This window comes from Chlamydotis macqueenii, chromosome 19, assembly GCF_036417535.1.
Source record: "Chlamydotis macqueenii isolate bChlMac1 chromosome 19, bChlMac1.mat, whole genome shotgun sequence".
NCBI classification, from domain to species: Eukaryota; Metazoa; Chordata; class Aves; order Otidiformes; family Otididae; genus Chlamydotis; species Chlamydotis macqueenii.
The window spans coordinates 11,007,842-11,024,775 of NC_141574.1; the positions used below are offsets into that span (position 1 = coordinate 11,007,842).

General features: G+C 47.1%; 1 protein-coding gene across 1 annotated transcript in view; it reads right to left on the minus strand.

The window, feature by feature from the left end:
- Positions 1-16,934, minus strand: part of GALNT17 (polypeptide N-acetylgalactosaminyltransferase 17) — a 210,914-nt gene that overhangs the window by 187,534 nt on the left and 6,446 nt on the right. The window lies entirely within an intron of this gene.

Genomic DNA, 16,934 nt, shown 5'->3' on the forward strand with positions numbered 1-16,934 from the left:
AAGCTCCAGCCATAAGTGCAACACAATTCTCACTGGAAGCGTTTTTAGCGAAAAACAGGCGCCCGTGGGTGGTCACTAGACTGCAACGTACAGCATCCAGACCCTTTTATGTAACTTGGGGTACCATCACCAGTTAAACCAATCTAAAGAATTATGACACTTGTTGGCACGTTCGGCTTTGGCTTAAGTGTCCTCCTGTCTGGATCCAGATGTCTTCTACTTGACCTCTGCCATTACATTGCTCCTCTCCCTCCTCGCTACCAGCCCTGGTTACTCCGGTTGCAAGTCTTGCTAGAGACAGCCCGGTCAGAGCTGGCAGGAAGGTGGCTAAACAAATTATTTCCAGGCAGTGGTAAAAGACGTTCACTGACTTGCATTAGAAATTTGTTTCCATCCTCTGGAAAAAGTCAGAATTTTCTTTGAGGAGTGAGGGGAGAAAGAACACAAAATTTCATCAGATGCTTGATGCCTCATCCCAAATCTATTTGGAAAGGCTGGAAAAGGAATTAAACTTTAAAATGATATGAAAGAGAAGGGACTGGCAGTAGGACCGAGCACATTAAAGTGAAAAATGAAATTAAAGGCTCCAGGGAGAACTTATTAAAAACCTATTACTATGAGATTTTTCATGCCTCTGTTTCCTTTCCCAATACACCGATTTACTAGAGATTAGCAAAGATGGGAAAGGAAATCCTGAAAGAATACGCAAACAAATACATGTATCTTATATAACTTACACAAGATAGCTCTGCCTGGTGTCCTGAGGGCCAAGAACAGAGCCAGCAGCCTGGAATCTCTCTGCTGCTTAACAAACAAACAAGTCCCCAATTAACTGCACCAGGCACAGATCCGAACAAAAAATCCTGCGTCCTGGCTTACTCACACTCTACCTAAACACAGCCTTGGAGCAGCAATCTGTGCCTTGGGGCTCTTCTAACCCTCACAAATGACTAGCAAACGTTTGATGCTAAGCAACAGGTCAGTCATCTCAGGCTGCTACGTGGTGCTCTCAGGCATCTCCGACTTTCTGCCCTGGGCCTGGACAAGTGGCTAGCAACCAGCAACAGCTGGTCTGGGGGGCTTCCTGGTGGCTACGCAGGACAAGCAACACCTACGTCTGGGTACTCCATCTGCTGCAACCCGAACCTAAATATTCTGAACCTTTTCAGGGCAAAACCTCCCATGTGTGCTGCAAAAAAGCATCCCTCAGTTGAGCTCCTCGTGCCTTTTAATACACAACTCCTTTGCACATGTATTTGCTCTTTCCATTTGGGACCACGTCCAGCTGGATCCAAAAACCGATCCAACGTCCCCTTCTTGGTACAGATGTCAGTCCTGTACAGTCCTTGAGATTACATGAACGGGAAACATGGGGGCCGAGGCAGTGCGAGCAGCTGATCCCGTACAAGCAGCACGGCGAGGAGCGCGAGCCACACAGAGCCCCTCTGACAAATCACCCACCTGCAGAGACCGGGAACAAGCACCCTCGCACGCTCGCTGCGAAACGCTGCCACGGTGGGGCTTCCAACAAACACTCATTACAAATTCATGGCTGCAGCTGACCCCCATTACAAAGTGTTTTATTAAATTAAAGCATCAAGCCCAGAAATACATGTTAGCTTTGTGGACGTAAATGACTGGGGACCTCATGCCACAAGCCGTAAAATAAAATCAAACCGTGGCCAAGCCGAAGAAATTAAGCCATAAAGAGAAAGCTGTGGGAGGAACACAGAGACCTCTTGCCAAAAGGAAGCTGCTTATCACAGGCTTGGTAAAGCTGGAAGCTCTCAGGTACGCCACATCCAGACAAAAATTCAGCAAGTGAAAACAGTTATCAAGCCATATGTATGCAACCGGTACTAAGAATATCTGAAAATACAAAAGCCTGATTTACAGATCTTAAGTGTAGATTTTCTTTCTGACAGTTTTCTACATCTGCTTCCGTACAGAATTGGCTACATCATTTATACAACATTATGAATTGATGGGTTTAGGTTTCTTAAGCAGGAAGAGTGACTTGGTTCCGGGATGTTCAACCGAGAGTCAAATCCCACCGACCCTGCACCACCACTGCTGTGCTCGCTTTGTCAGCGGTGCTGCAAGCCAGGCTACCGGAGATGGAAAAAACCAAAACATCAACAGTCACAAACCCACCCAAAACAAACCAAACCAAACAACCCAATGCGCTATCACTTCATCTCCAAAACCAGAGAGGATTTCAGACGCTGCTCCATCCCCGATGCTCCACTGCCTTTCCCCGCTGAGGCCTACACGTAGCAGCACTCAGATCCGTACCCTTCAGCAAGGCTCAACTGCAAGGATCTACTGGGAGTATTTGCCCCTTCACGTGCACGCCTGAACAGGAGGCACTGAACTGATACCAGTCCTCTCTTCTGGCTCCGAGATCTGTTGGATACACCAGTCCCAGCGTCTCTCTGTAAAGCCACGTGAGCAAGGTCCCCTGTCAAGCTGCACAAAGTGCAGTTTAGACAGTTTTAAGGGCAGAAACATGATACAATAATTTATTTTCAAAAACCAAACCTGCACCCTTCTCTTGCCCTGAGAGAGATATGCTCTCCACGCCCAGTTTACTGCACAGAGCAGCCTTTAAAACTGTCCTCCTGCCTCTCCCAGAGGTACAGGTGACAGGCCCTGTGCGGCAGCCCCAGCGCCGTGTTCGTTCATACAATACGGCTTCGCTCAGAGGCAGCCCTGCAGCCGCCCCCTTTTCAAGTGCCTGCCTCCATCCTTTCTCCACACCAGGCTAAGATCTCTAAGTTATTTTGTGTTTGCTCATCCATTCCACGGCTGCAGAAAGTTGCTACGTCTCTTTAGCGCAGAGGAGAGCCACATGTGCTCCCGCACCGCGGTCTCGCTGCCCTTCGGCACAAGGGAACGGCAGGAGCGGCGCAGGAACAGGAGGGAAGAAATCAGAAGGCTCAGCAATGCAGAAACTTAATGTGTAACAGCACAAGTTGTCAGTCTACATGTATTAGAAAAAACAACTCGTTAATTAATTTTCTCAAGAAAAGATGATTTTCCAGGGCTTTTACAGGGTCTGGCACTATTGGAGCTCCACTCCTCCAACAGACACGCTGCTGCTGTGCCAGCGAAGGCAGCACACGCTCTGTTTGCACACAAGGGCCCATCTGTTCCATCTCTCACAACTGGATCCAAGAGCTCCACTGTTTTTACTTGTCTTGCCGTACCCACTGGAATGTCCTTATCGTGCGCCATGGACAAGCATGTCTGAAAAAGGACACTGGCATCATCATCACTCAACCATTTTTGCACTCTCCCTCCCTGGAGCTGAACTCTGCCAGCTACCAAACACTGAGGACAGAATCTCTGGGGCACATACCATCAGGCTTCAGCCCAGTTTGTCCACTGCCATCCACGTGGAGCAACTGATAACAGAAGCGCTTTAGGTTTCAAAGCATAAAGCTTAATCCCTGTATTTTATAACCTCACCATAGAGCAGAAAAAAGTGAAAAGATGGTAAGAAGCAAATAGGGTACTGACTCAAAGCAAGTGTTACGATGTGGGGAGATTTATTCTTCATCTAGTTGTGCATCGAGGATTAAATCACATCCCTAGGAGACATCTGACCAGTGCCTCAGCTTCCAGCTTTAACATGCATCCAAGTCGCAGTGTTCCATAACACCCTGCTACCTTTGATCTCAGATTAACATTTGGGGCACCGCGAGATGGTCACTGCCGCCTCAGCTCCCCAAAGACCTCAAAACTGGCTTGTCAGCCCTCCGAAGCCATTATGCACAACAAACTGCCTTCAGCTAAGCGCGAGAGGCTACAATCCTGAAGTCCAAGATTTCATTTACCAGTTATTTGAACAGATACATAAGAACAAACCAGCTTTGATTCTGGATTCCCTTCTTGGTTATCTTCCAGTTTGTACCAATCCCCAAGTTCTGTTTTCATGCCAGCTTTTCCCAAAGTTAATCCTGACACGAGCCAGAGTCACTTCTTACCTCTCCTTTCCAACAGGCTTTCCGGTGAGTATAAAACACCCCAGTTTGGTATTCATTTGGCCAGTGTCCTGCCTTTCACCACCTCTCCTTTACATCAACGCCAGGGGACCTCAGGAAGTTTTCGGACTCTTCCCTCGCGCGGTGCAGACACTGCTGGTACAACGATCTTTCGACTGCAAATGTTTTCACCCAGTGCAAGCACACCGCATCCCTCCAGGACGCCTTACTTCTGAATACGCAGGCGCTCCAGAGCCCCGCAGTGCAGCTGGGCGGCAGGACTCACCCCTTTCCCCACTGCATTTTCCTGCTGGCTCCGATAGCGCTGTGAGTAAAACCAGATCCACGAGCAGACAAAAGCTACAACCTGTGACCAGCACGCGCTACCTCTGCGCCCTCAATCGTCAATCCTGCCGCGGCTCGGGCTGGGAATGGCTCATGCCCCACCGAGGCGGAGTGACCAAAGTGGCCCAGAGCTCAGGACAACCACCTGCACCTGAACACCAGCACCCGGGGCTGTAAGTCGTTCGGGTTCAAAGTGGACACACTGGGCTGACAGCACAGGCACTGGTACCAGCTCTAAGGGAGAGAGACTTGAGGCGGAATTCAGCTCCGAGACTCCCGTCACGTAAATCAAACACTCACCCCTTCACTTTCACCCCTCTCTAACTGGCCACACAGGGCTATGCAAGGATGAATTATCTGGTTTTTCTGAATTACTTAATTCTCTAAACGCTCTGTAAGAATAAAATTTTAATTAAAACCTAACTTACCTGTTTCACCATTCAATTAAATGGCAAAATGGCTAGGAAAGCATTGCCTTGTTAGCTCTCCAACGGTTCAGCAGATTAAAGTGGGTTTTTAAACATTATATTAAAATAAATCCTTCGGAGAGGAATCATTAAATTCCTACCAAAGACATAACTTGTTTTAATGACACAGAATTATGTTGTAAAAGGTCTTATGTTTCACATTTCTGTTTGGACTGTTTACGCTCTGCAGCATCGGCACCCGCAAATCTGAAGTGCATCATAACCATGTGCACATTAAATACAACTGCTACCAAAAAAAAATAAAATTCAAAGACTTACTGGTTTCTGACATTACCGAGAGAGTCCATTGTGCAAGGCTGGAAAAGACTGAGTTGCAGGGATCACTGTGCGAGAGCAATAGCTGCAGAACAGAGACCACAACAAGTGCGGATTTGCCAAACTCCGCTCAGTGAAAGCTCCACAAACTTCTATAATGTGCACGTTCAGAGAAAAGTGGGAAAATCCATCTGTAACCCCACCTACTACAAGTAAGGCACGTCCTTGGGGGTGGAGGGTAACATCAGCTCCCAAGAACTCCATAAACCCTGCTACTGACAAAATTAATGGTCTGAAGTTCCACAAGCGGCTCAAATGGTCCATGCCATTTTCGGTTCAGCTTTAAGCAGTTCACTTCTGTTTTCTGACACACCGAGGCTCTACAGACCCTGTTAAGCAGCCCAAAGGTTTGGGAGACTGAAGGGATCTTCCAGTCTTGCCCTGTGCAGCACCAAGATGCTGCAGGAAGGGGGTGGAAGAGCAGGACTTCTAAGTACTAGAGCCATTCAGTCCAGGGTATGAGAAACCCTCCACCTGGGCCTGGATCACTTCAAACATCAGCAGTAGGAATTTTATATAAAGGAATGTCTTTGACTTTCCTGCAAATACTGATTCCGCTTTGCCTATGTCTGCCCCAAGTATTCTCCCCTTATTCTGGGCCTCGCTCTCACACGCAGAGCGCTGGGTGCGGCTCTACTCATCTCCAGTTAAAAACAAACAAAGACAGTATTAAAAAAATCCAGCAATATAAAGCAACAGGATTCAAAAGAATTAGAAAATTAGTTTTATATAGGAGAAATTAAATAAACTAGGACTCTTCACCCTGCAAAGAAGGCAGAAGAGCTCAGAGGACACGAGAGAACTCCGCAATGCTGAACGATAAAAACAAAAAGCAAGATACAGTTACTCATGGCACCTGTCACTGGTAGGGCTGGGGAAGGTGGGCCCTTGGCTCGGCCAAGTTTGGAAGCCATGAGACTGCCAAGGAGGACAAGCCCTTGCTGGCCACCGCACGCGTGACGCCGTGGCTTCTCCGCTCTCCCGCTGCTGCCATGATCCCTGTTTCTCGGCCACGTTGCCCAGCGCAGCTGTGTGCAGCTGAGTCGTGCTTCCCAAAGAAACTAAACGCTCTTTGCAAAGTGTTCCAACTGGAATAAAGTGTTCGATTCGGGTGCCTCGACAAATGTTATCCTCCACACCACGCAGTTAAGAGCCTGCCCCTCAGCAGACCACAGAGGGGCTCAGAAGTCACTGGAAGTCCCCGCACAGCGCAGCACAGGTGGCGAAGGGCTGAGGAACAGCGCGTCCAGGTGTATTTAAGGCAGCGGAGCAGCAACTCTCCCCACCAGCCTGTCAGTCTGACTTGAAATACTTTCCTCTCTGCAATGGGTCAATAAACTTCTATTTTATGTACTTTACTAAAAACATATAAAACTTTTAAAACAGGCCACAAGACTTCCTCTAGACTTCTCAGATTTGCTATTCTTAGTGAAGAATGGAAGTTAAAAGGAGCCGAGTTTTGACTCACAGAAAAAAGAAGTGCTATTAAAAAAGCAACAGGGGACAATAACTGCGTAGAGCAAAGTTATTTCGGGAGCATTAATGGCCTGAGGTGGCTGTGAGCAGTCTTTTCTCACCTACTCGTCAGTTCTTAATGTTTAACTTGGTTCTCAGATCCTACCAAATTCCCAGCAGGCTTCACAAACTCAACACAGGCTCCAGTGGAACGCAGCCACCCACAGCGCAGGGACGTTTCCATCTCGCTGCACTCAGGTACGGGAAGAAAAAGATTTCAGGCAAAGACAAGCAGACAGACACTGCTCTTACAAAATATTTACCACTATGCAGGGTGAGCAAAGAGAAGTTCTTAGTACCTTCTCTGAATAAAGAAATGAATCTTCGTCTTTACATAAATGTAAGATGATCAGCTCAGACAAGACTGTTTCAGAAGCTCAGAACAACCACCCCTCCTCCCCCTGCCTATCAAGCCATCACAGTGTTGTAAATGCAAGAGCAGAGTGTCCATCAGTTTCGGAGCACGTGAAGGCTCAGATCATCACGGTTTCTTGCAAAGCCTGAGTTGCGCCCAGCTCAGGTCCTGGATACATAAATTATTTTGCAGACAATGCAAATCAAGTTAAGGCACAAACACAGCTTGCAGAGCACAAACCAGGAGGGGCACAGCCAGCCTTCAGCAACCCAGTGAGCGCTGGCTCTCTGAACAAGTTATAAAGCCACTGGGACTGACAAACCAGCTTTTACTGTGTAAATTCACGCATTTCTGTGTCTGGTATGACCCACGGTCACTCTGATCCGGGCGCACGTTACACTGACTCCACACCAAAGGAAATGGCCATACCAGAGACAGGGCAACGAGCTGTGACGGCACGCGCTGGCGTTGCTTGCTGCAGCGCCACAGACAGCACCGGCCTTCCAGACACTGATGTTCTACTGCAGAGTTAGATCCTCTTCTAAAATGGTACTAGGCCTGAATCAGACAGACACTACTACTAATGGAGTCCATTTTAAAGAAAAAAGGCCACAAAAGGGACAGCCACCCAGCCAGCATTTATTTGATGGCACATACATCCGACTTCATGCATCTCCTGGCTGCCAAACCAGGAGCGTGAAGAAATAGAAGCAAACACACCTCACCACCCATCTGCTGCTCCAGCCCATCTACTGGGGGATCTCCGGATCCATTTGGCAATTCTCCGCGAGGACGTTCCCGAACATCCCGTGCTCTTGAACGCGACACTCAAGAGCTCAAAAGCAAGGCACATCGCTCCTTCTCGTTTAAGTGAAGCAACGAAGCAGGTTTCCTACAAATGTTAAACCGTGATTAACATTCCCCCAAAGCCCTGTCTGAATCCTGTCATCTACCAAATGCCTCCGCACTGAGCTGCGTCGCTCCAGCCCAGCTGCAACGCCAACACGCATCTTCACAATACAAAGGAGACTCTTGAAGGACAAACAACGTTTCTTCAGTTCCGAGTTCTTCAGCCCTCTGTCAGGAGAGGGCTCAGCCAGAGGAGCACTGACAGAGATAGTTTAAAATTATATAAATAAATAAAGAGCCCATTTTCTACTCCACTCGCTCTCCCCCTCCCCTTAAGTAGGTCACTGCCTGCTATGGAAATCAGCTCCTCTTCAAAGCAGGTTTGCTCATCTCCTTCCCCATCTCCTTCATATTAGAAATGTGCAAAGCACTGTCAGAGCAAAGGCTAATTTCAGAGTAATTTGATTTATTTCTGACATAGGTATAAATAGGAAACTGCATTTACTTGTCAAAAAAAATCTGAAACATGAAAAATGAACGAAAGCGTGCAGGGTATCTGCTGTGCAGTTAGTTCTGAATTTGGCACATAGCTGCTAAGCCCAAGTCCCCGGCAGATAACACAATGCTAATGAAATACAAAGGGTCTCCGTGACCTAGGAAGGGGGGGGAAAAAAGGAAGGAAAAAAAAAAAAAAATCTCCTGAATTAGACTGTAAAAGCTCAAGAGATGGATATGAGAGAAGCCCAGCTCATACCAGTTTCACCTTAAAATTAGGCCCTATCTTTTTATTTCTTTAACCTAACATTCAGCCTTCCAATTCGTACCGCCAATTAACGCATCTAAGACAATTCTGATCCTAACCCTGCTGAAGGCCCTGGAAACAACACAGCATGCCCCCATGATGGTGAAAGCAAGTTCCCGGGTCTTTCCCAGCCCACCCATACGAAAGGACGCAGGCAGGGTCCCCCTCAGGAGAAGAGCGGACGATCCAGACAGCCTGGGCTACAGGGCTGTGAACACTGTCAGCGCCTGAGCCGTCCCCGCACGGACGCACAGAAAGCGTTCACGCCAACCGAACCCAGCAGCTGCCGCTTATCCCAGATCACTGCGCACGCCGGGGACCATCGCGGGGAGCTGAGCGCTCCTCTGCGGCTCCGGGCCGCGCTGGCTGCAGGGACGGCGGCTGCCGCTCGGCCCCGTTTAGGAAGCTCTGGGCGTCTGGCACAGCATGCAAACTGCAGAAAATGCACTAAAGGCATGAAAAGAAATTCCAGCGCTCACAGAAGGTAAATACTGAAAGGTTTTATCTAATAACATCCAAAAATTGAGTCAAAGAAAATGAACCACAGAAATTTCATTACTTGAATGGCCCTATCAGCAATTTTTTTTTTTTTTAAATCTGCATGTTAAAATTCAAGTATAAAGGAATTTCCTAAGACTGGAAAAGCATTTGCCTTATGCACCTCTGAAGATAATCGCGTGGTAAGGGCCCTGACACAGCATGTTCAGCAAAGCTGTCCTGACTCACAATTGTGCAACTTCAGCCCGTTCCTCCGCTCCATTGATCCGGTCGGAAGACTCTTACATCAGCTTTTTTTCTTTTCCCCCCAATGTCTTCAGTTTCAACTCCTAAGGTTTTAAGCCAAGGCTCAGCATGGAGGTATGAGAAATGCAAAGGAAGGAACAGGTGAGAAAGGAAAAATATCTTTTTTTTTCTCTTTGTACCTTCTGGAGGAAAGAGAGAGAGAGAGGCTTTAGGTCTGATACTGCTCTAACAGCAGCAGCATTTTGTTTTCTAGACAGAAGAAAGGGAGTCCACAGCTAAGAAGCAAGAAAAAAACTCAGTGAACATGTAACCACACCAGGTCTGTGCAGGAGTGGCTGTCGCTGGCTGGCAACATTCAGCACGAGAAGGACCTGCAGCTCCTCGTACCCCTGGCACCACAGTATCTTCTTCCAAGCCAGAAGGAATTATTCCAGAGGATGTGAAGTGAGAAGATTGTATTCAAAGCTTGCACTTACATTCAAGCTTCCTGAAGAGTTTAAGGATTTGGTTCCAGGCTTGAGTACTGCCCACTGCACCAGCCCACGCTCTGGGCCACGCTCATAACCAGCGTTTAGTGCCAGGACAAACCTGCCAAAGATCGAGGTTTTGAAAAAAAAAAAACCAAACCATAATTGCAATAGGTCTGCAGGCTTGTGAATTTAGAAAGCGTATTATTAATATGTATCATTTTTTTACAGCAGGAAGAAATAGAGAAAATAGACAGAACTGTGCCTTAAGCCCTAGAATCAACCGGGATTTTTGGCAGCAGAAGCTGGAGAAGACAGTAGCAGCTGTCAAGTCACAGCTGGAGTTGCCTCTGGCAAAGGTGATTGAGAAATGGGATTAAGGAAAAAAAAACCAAACAGGTAAAATTCAAGGTAAAATGAAATGCAAGGACAGACAACTGAGTTAACAGGCTTTCCACGCTCGCAGAGCATCTAAATTGTTCTGAGTTGCATATTTCCCTTTTTCCTTCAAGTACAGCCCTGCTTCCAAACTTCCAAACTTACACTTCACAAGTTCTTCTTTTTTATTCCCACTTTTCCCGCATTCATGGCGCTCTGTTTGCAGGGAGGTCCATCAGACTACAAGGTCAATGGCTACAATAACCTCCGTGGGGCCTTACACCAGTTCACATGGTCCCACCACACTGGCCCTCGGAGCAGCAAGATGGACCTTGACAAACCACCCTCCCTTTTTCCTCCCCAGAAGCTGCTTGGGAAGCTTGCAAAGAGGTTGCTTAGCCTGCTACCTTCCAAACAACCACATTTCCCTATTATAAATTTGTTTTAAAATCCTAAGAATTAAAAAAAAAAAAGACAAATAGAGCAGGAACGCCCAAACCAAAAAGTGCTCCCACCACCCACCTCCGAGCACACCCTGGCTGGCTTAGCGTGACTTGACACACCAAGCAGCGCTCACCAAAACTGTATGTGCTCTCCAGCACCGCTGCTCCTCTGCCAAATCTCCCTCTTTCTGCTTCCACCGGGAACCTGTATATCAAAAACCTGCTAATGAAGAACAGCATGAGGCGAGCGCTCAACGCCAACCTGCAAAAATCCCTGATACGACTCAATTCTCAGCCATTAAAGGCACCAGCAGTTCCCTTGGAACTAGGACAGCTGCAGCATTTAAAATATCTACTGCAAATGAGGACTACTTAGGCACATCACAATTAGTAAACTGCAAATATTAGGAGTTATGGGAAAAGAGACCGTTAAGGCAGATGCTAATAGCCCAGCATTCACACATTCAGATGTGAAAATCCAGTCAGCTTACACCTGGAGCATTAAACTTAAATGAAGAAACAAGCTGCTTCATTCCTGGAGTTGTAAAAACAAAGGTTAAGTATCTGCTTCAGCACAAACCTGTAATTTTTCCACAGTGACTCCATTGTTTTGCTTCACACAGCTAATAATACCTGCCCTGGCTTTGTACCCACACAGCTCCCGAACGCTCTGCACGGCAACACCTTCACCATCAAACCAGCAAAAACCCGCGAGAGCCACACTTTGCAGGAAGGTTTCTGGAAGTAACCTATCTTTTTCGTTATACTTCATTTATGTAAAATATCGAGTTGAAAGCAGCACTTGTTTGCAGACAGCCATTTTTCTGTAGCGAAACGGACAGGCACCCAGGATCCCCGCTCCCCGCGCTCCCGCTCCCCATCAGTTCCCTGGTTGCCCACCACGTCACCCTCCCCACCTACTCCCTTCCCGCTCCTGTGGTTTCTCAGCCCCATTTTTTCGGAGCTGCCAGTTCAGTCCCTCTACTCCTTTTCCCTTTGTACCAGCTTTTCTCCCTCCATGGGAACAACAGTATGTGTTTTTCTCACACATCATTTCCAAAAACATCTGGAGCAGTTTGCTGTGATTAAAGACAAACATGATCTCAACAATATCTGACCATTTCAGCCCAATTGGAAAAGTTCTAAACAAGTTAAAGAAGCTTCTCATAATGGGAAACGCCGGGCAGTATCAGAACAAGATGCTACCAGAGATACCCACACCGGGATATGCAGCTTTGGAATTAATTACTTTGGCTATCCAGTTCCAGTAATTATAATTGGAGTTGGGTATTTTGGGATATGCAGATCTGGTAATTATAATCAGAGCTGGACATTCAAGGGAATTCCAGGATTTTCCAAACAGCTGCACAAAGAGCATAAATTAAGCTGGATGCCTCAAACTGGGATGTGATGTCCAACTTTTATTCCTTTCTGTCCATTGCCTCTTTCCTCACCGCAGCCTGGCAGCCGGTTCTAATTTGTAAGGTCTGATGCTGTTCTATAGGATCAAACAGGCAGAGTCAGAAGGCAGGAAAATTTGTGGAAGGAACACAGTATTAATTAATACTTGGAAGTTGAGCAGCTTCCTGAGAAAAGACTGATGAAAGTGTAAAATCCCATTTTAGTGTCTAACCCCTTTTATGTACGTGCAGAACTGCTATTAAACTCCCCCAGAAAGTCACTCACGGATTCCATTCTTGATCCAAAGACAACTGAAGTCAATATGACCTGACTCCAGGAACACCTTCCCCGTAAGACGCTGTAAAAGCCAGTAACTACCTTCAGACACTCCTGACGGGCAGATTTCTAAATGAAAGCTGTCCGCGCGCCCATAAATCACCTGCATCATCCAGCTGTCATACTGTCCCTTCGTACCACACCTATTTCTCCAGATATTGCAGTTTGGTTTCTGACCTCCACCCGCAGTGCTTAAAAACTAGCTCTGTCCCTCTGGGCACCGCACACAGTCGATGAAATCAGCCTTATCCAACAGCACCCGCCCCACCACCAGCAGCTGCTACTCCAAACTGAGACTCCTGGTCCCCACACCTTCCCGCAACCAGGGTCCCAACTGCGTGTCCTCTCATGAACTGGTGCACGGTGGCTATTTTCCTAATTTTGAACCAAATGTTGAAGCTGTCCTCCATAACTCATGCGGGTAAGAAGTTTCCAGAGGCAGAAACCCCGAGGGAGGACATGGACAGAAGCTGCTGCCTGCCCCCTCCAGTCCCCAAAGCCCACGGAGCCCCTTCACCACAGGACCTGGCCCAGCAGGTTGCTCCTGGATGAAACCTCACCCCTGCCTTCTGCTTCTCACCACTACTGCGGTCCTCCCTCCAGCTCCACTTGCACTTCTCCCTTCTCCAGTATTTCATTCTCTTACGCATCTCCCCTCCAACCTAGTCGACTTAATTAACACAACGTTAGGTCTCATTCTCCCCCCGTCTTCTGCCTCATTCTGTTGCGTGATTTATCTCCCTAAATGAGAAGCGGTTTGGGACCGGCCTGTTTCTCACTGGTTTCCAGCACCAAATACACGGGACATGAACCAGCCAGGGCCACTGGGCAGGGTCATACTGGGAGTGAGTGGTAATCGCTTAATTAAGGCCACATTCCAGTCATGTGTTACAGTAAGGAATAGGAAGTGAGTCAAACATCTCCCCGTATCACTTTTTCTGTTCCTGCCTCTGATGCCAGTCCCAAATACCTTCAAATCACCACAACACATCTGCAACCTTCTATTTGTTCTCATCCCGCTTCCCACACGTACACCTCGCTTCCCACACGTACACCTCTCTTTCTCTTTCTGTTCTCGAGACGTTCATTCAGTAACACATAAGGCAACCTGACTCTCTAACTCGTATATAAACGAAAAAACAAGACCTAATCCCTTCCTGCAGAACGCCTGGCACCCTCACGGTGGCACCGGTCCCTCCTGATGACACGGATAACAACTGCAGGCAACTGGAATTCCACGTTGTGGCGCTTGGCCTACACCCAGCAAAGGGCAGAGCGCACCACGGCGCCGGCCTTGGCTGCGGTTTAGCCAAGTGCAGCGGTTATTAATCTCATTGTCTTGTCAGCGCAAATACGAAAAACCGACAAAATCTAGCAGAACAGGGGTTTTATGTTCCAGCCTATTTAAAGCACTTAATGTTCCGGTGCACTTCACTAAAGGTGGTACACACTACACACACAAAAAGGTCAACAAAAATTATTTTAAACCAAATAACAGAATATAAGCAAGCTTTAAAATATCATTAAATGGCTTTTCAATTTTTTTTTGGCCTGTTTTGCTTGGTGTTTTTAGAGTATGATCAAGCAATTGTGTTGGAAGAATTTGTAGCAATTCGGTGTAAACATGAGTGCTCTCATGATTTAATTTCAAGTATAATGTAGGCAAAGACCCAGAAAGAAATTCTAATTGTTTCATTTCAAAATTAACACTCTTGCTTCATCTTTATGCTTTGAGAACACACACAATCACAGCGGGCCGTTACACTGCCCAAAATACGAGGCAAGCAAACGAAGATTAAAACAAAGGTTAAATAAATTCTGACAGCCATCAGGTACGAGATGAGAGATCTTTCATTTTCCCTGTCAGCGAGAAGAGTGCTCTCTGCAGTTTGAGGAAACACCCAGAATAACTCAGCCGAGGCACTGCCCGTGTCTGTTAATCCACTGTTGAGTTCTCTTGCAATGGCTTTCCATGTTCTGTAATCTCAGCAGCACTTAGCCACGCCAAGGAAAAGCAATTTGGCTTTCCATTGCCCACACACAGAAAAAGGCCTTCCTGTTACGCAGAGGAGGGAGGAAAATTAAAATCCTGTGTTTCGTTGGGGTGCTGGGGAATGCATTCCGGGAGACGAAGGATGCTCAAGGGCGCAAGGGCAGCACAGCAGAGCCCAGAGCCCAGCTCTTCTGCCTTCCCACCCAGAGCCTCTCCTGCCAGACCCCACACAAGGGCAGTGCTGAGCAATGGCACCTCTCACCACGGGAGGGAACGCAAGACCTTTCTGCTTGCACATAAACCGAGGGTCCTGAAGGGAAGAGGGACCAAGAATTCCCCCTCCTTCCCCAGCCTCAAATGCTGGCACACCACACAGTTGGCTTAACTGTGCTAAAATTAAGTAATCAGGTGCAACAAGGCACGCCAGCTGTGCAGGGAGAAGTGGTGATTTACTACCAATGACACAGCCCCAGCTTTTAAGAGATCTTTCATTTTCCCTGTCAGCGAGAAGAGTGCTGCTCTTACACAACAGCCTGGCTCAGGCAACTTAGGAAGATCCTTATTTTAAAAAAAAAAAAAAAAAAAACATTTACCAGGAGTTCTCCTATTACTCCCATATTACAGATGCTGTGAAGCTGTAGGTTTTCCTGCTGCAGGACGGAACAAGCGCTGTAACGTGGTAGACAGCCCTCAGCATCGCGGGCTGTGGGTCTGGCAGGGAGCGAGCCCTGGGAGGGCGGCCCCATAGGAACTGGCACTCGTTACACAGCGAGAGGCGTGCGAGCGCAGGGCACCGGGTTTTTAAAAAAGGAAAAGGTAAACCATGATTTTTATCCACCTCACTCCTGATTTTAGGGAATTGTCTGTCTTTTTCTGAAAACTTTCCATCTCCCCACTGAGACAAGCATCAAAGCCCTCAGACTGCGTTAGAAGCGCGGTGTGTAATTGCTCAACGACAGCGGAGGGAGGCTCAGCACAGCGCTCTCCTTCCACGCAATATTTTACACGGGGCTCTCACTGCACCATTACCACATTATTTTTAGATAACCATCAGTGAATGTCAGAACGTGGGTCGATAGCTATGAGATTTATAGGCAGATCTAGCTATGCTTGTAGCAATGAGATGTAAACCATTCGACAACTTCTGGAAGAAATTTGACCACAGGGATTGGGGGCTAGAAAATACACTTGCTAGTACTCCCAAAACTGTTTAGGAAAAATCATATTGCACTGCTAGGATACATTACTTGAGTTGTATCACTGCTGTTGACTCACGGTAGGGTCAACACTATGCATATCCAGCTTAAACAGACCTTCACAGACTTCGATAAGGACACCTTACCAAAAAGAAGTCTCCCTTTTCAGTTTCGTATTTCAACATGCAGAATGCCCTCATCTACCCCGGGATTCAGGCGCGTCTGCAGGAGCTGGGAACTGGCAGCCTGCCAGCCCGCTGTAACATCTGGACCAGATTGTTCAGTTTTAGATAAAGATTAGTGCCATAAATCACAAAATGAGTAAAACCTTTTTCACTACCTGAGAAGGCTCATTTCTATTTTCTTTTGTGCTATGCCTTATTAACAGGTAGATTTCCTCACAGGCTGCATACAGCATTTTCTTGTTAGAAATGCACATGCTTTCTGCCAGGAGAGAAGCAATGAGGGAAGATGGTGGCCAAGAGCAGACCAGAAGGGCTCCCCAAAAGCACATTGACAGCATGTGCCTGCAGCCAACTCCATCCGTCTGTCCTCCCCGATCAAGGCAGGAGCTCTCCAAGACGGCAAGCGTGGGACTCTGTCGTCTCAGCAACGCCTGCTGCCGCTGGAAAGGCCTCGGGGTATCCAAGATGCTGCGCGAGCCCAGCAGATGTGACACTCCACCGGCGGCTGAGTCGCGCCCTTCCGGAGAGGCAGCTGGAAGCCAGGCAGGATGCCTTTGGGCACCGAAATGTCACTGGATGTCCATGTTTTGCCAAATGGATCAATTCCAGATGTCTCTTACTGGAGACGCAATAGTACACCACTGATCCAGACTGAGGCTTGGAAAGAATACTGTAATTCACATAATTATAGCACCTTTTTTTTTTAAATTCTCAGATAAATATTCTTAAAAGTTGCCTGATTCAGCAGCATAAATCTCCTGTACCTTTGTAAGTTTTACCATCAAGACAAGGCTCTGTTTCTCCATTCAGGCAGACCTGAATTAATATGCAATAATAAAATACCAACGCTGTCACTATTTTCTAGCTGTTGTTGTTGCATATCATGAATCCTGTGTTGTCTCTGCATGATAAATGTGTTAGTGGTTTATTACTCATTCATTGCCAACGACAGGGAATATTCACATGACGATGCCAAACAACTATCGAAAACAAAAATTATCTATCAGCCCCTAGTCAGCCGGGTTGTAAAGTAAATGTCACGGTAACGCCTAAGCTTCCAGATAATTCCTAACTGACTATCTGAAGCCTCATCTTTTAACTCTATTATTTCTCTGAGAAGTATTTCTTTTATTCAT